This window comes from Cebus imitator, unplaced genomic scaffold, assembly GCF_001604975.1.
Source record: "Cebus imitator isolate Cc_AM_T3 unplaced genomic scaffold, Cebus_imitator-1.0 Scaffold155, whole genome shotgun sequence".
NCBI classification, from domain to species: Eukaryota; Metazoa; Chordata; class Mammalia; order Primates; family Cebidae; genus Cebus; species Cebus imitator.
The window spans coordinates 1,438,886-1,441,322 of NW_016107470.1; the positions used below are offsets into that span (position 1 = coordinate 1,438,886).

Genomic DNA, 2,437 nt, shown 5'->3' on the forward strand with positions numbered 1-2,437 from the left:
CCAGGCTGGAGTGCAGTGGCACGATCTCGGCTTACTGCAACTTCCACCTCCTGGGTTCAAGTGATTCTCCTGCCTCAGTCTCCAGAGTAGCTGGAATTATAGGCACCCGCCACCATACCCAGCTAGTTTTTGTATTTTAGCAGAGACGGGGTTTCACTATGTTGGTCAGGCTGGTCTCAAACTCCTGACCTCAGGTGATCCACCAGCCTCAGCCTACCAAAGTGCTGGGATTATAGGTGTGAGTCACAGTACCTGGCCAAATTAACACTTTTCAAATAAAATGTTGGGGAGAAAAAAAAACAATTCAGCACACCTTACTAGGCATGTTCTGATGGCAATGAGGCTGTCTACAGGAAGTTACTGCAAATAGCACAATCTAGCATTTTAGATTATATGGAGCTTGGCACTGAAAGGAATCCAGTAGGTAAAGAAAGGGGGTAAAGAAGTCAGGCAAAGCAATTAATAAAGCATTTAACTAAAACCAGCATAGCTTTGAGGGTTTATGGACTCTGAATGGCTATCAAAAGAAAAAACACTGTAATTACTAAGTATGAATATTTTTAAATACTTTCAATGCCATTTAGACTATTCTGGTTTTACTTAACAAACTTGTAAAAATACATTATTTTAAGAATAAATTTTCAAACTTAAGAAACTACCACAACAGAACAGGGTTTTTGTTACTGTTGTTGTTTCTGAGACAGAGTCTTGCTCTGTCACCAGGCTGGAGTGCAGTGGCACGATCTTGGCTCACTGCAACCTCCATCTCCTGGGTTCAAACGAGTCCCCTGCCTCAGCCTCCTGAGTAGCCACGACTACAGGTGCGTATCACCATGTCCGGCTAATTTTTTGAATTTTTTAGTAGAGATGGGGTTTCACCATGTCAGCCAGGATGATCTTCATCTCCTGACCTCATGACAGAGCAGGTTTTAAAACACACACCTTCAAATTTTGTATTATTGTTCAGACTAAAAATCTTATAATTACAAAACAAAGTAACTTCTACAATTCAGGCAAGGTATGAAGTCGATTTTAAAATAAGTTTCAAATGATTTACGGTAAACTTGTCAGTCAGATCTTAACACAATGATTGGAAGTGTTGTGGTCCATGCTTAGCCCTCAAGGAAGCTGATAGTCAAGAAAGGAACAAGGGAAGGGCAAGGTTACTTTCATGAATGGTGACCCCCCTAGTGGTCAAACAGCCTCACAGCCCAGAACAGAAGTCTGGGTGATAACGTCTCTCTGGCATTTTCCTCTTAAAAAATGTGCTCATCATAATTTTGCAAATAGATCTACTGGTATGTACATGGGCATTTCACAAATGAAGATAAAAAAATCAGTTGACCAGCTTCTAAGAAAGGCAATTGGTGCTGTGAAATGTAATAGCTGGTCATATGAATGGATCATATTTTTTCTTGATCAAATGCAGGTCTCACTTACTGTCGGATTTCCTTAAAGATTAATTCTTATACAACCCTAGACAATGATAGCCAAATTATTGTGCAATCTTAACAAAAGGTAGAAAAAAATTTTTCTTTTATGAAGTGGAACTGGCCGGGCACAGTGGCTCATGCCTATAATCCTAGCACTTTGGGAGGCCAAGGTGAGCAGATCACCTGAGATCAGGGTTCGAGACCAACCTGGCCAACATGGCGAAACCCCATCTCCACTAAAAGTACAAAAATCAGCCAGGCCTGGTGGCGAGTGCCTGTAGTCCCAGCTACTTGGGAGGCTGAGACAGGAGAATTACTTGAACCTGGGAGATAGAGATTGCTGTGAGCCGAGATGATGCCACTATACTCCAAAAAAAAAAAACACTGTGAAATCCTTACACTTCCTAAGATTCACATTCTTCAGAGAGATACTGCAATCTCAACATTCCCATTTATTTTCATGGACTGGACTCCAGGTATCTCACTATTCACATCTTTGCATTATTCTTCAGTTATTTCAATAGGCGCCTAGTAACATAACTCAATTCTTCATGAAAAGCCAAAGAAAACAAACTCTCATGTAATAGGCTATCAAAATCCAAATCCCAAACCTAAAACATCCTTTGCATCCTCAGGTGCTCTTTTTTCCCTCTTAGAATGAAAACAATTAAGAGAACAAAAGATTTAAAATGTTACATGCTACAAGGAATCTTAAAAGTCAGAAGACAAGCGGCCGGGTGAGGTGGCTCACACCTGTAATACCAGCACTTTGGGAGGCCGAGGCGGGTGGATCACCTGAGGTTGGGAGTTCGAGGCCAGCCTGACAAATATAGAGAAACCCTGTCTGTACTAAAAATAAAAAATTAGCTGCATGCCGGTAATACCAGCTACTTGGGAGGCTGAGGCAGGAGAATCGTTTGAACCTGGGAGGTGGAGGTTACGGTAAGCTGAGATAGTGCCATTTCATTCCAGCCTGAGCAACAAGAGCAAAACTCCATCTCAAA

At 41.5% G+C, this 2,437-nt stretch overlaps 1 protein-coding gene across 9 annotated transcripts in view; it reads right to left on the minus strand.

Moving 5' to 3' along the window:
* Positions 1–2,437, minus strand: part of TJP2 (tight junction protein 2) — a 138,690-nt gene that overhangs the window by 31,663 nt on the left and 104,590 nt on the right. The gene's annotated exons all lie outside the window — the stretch shown is intronic.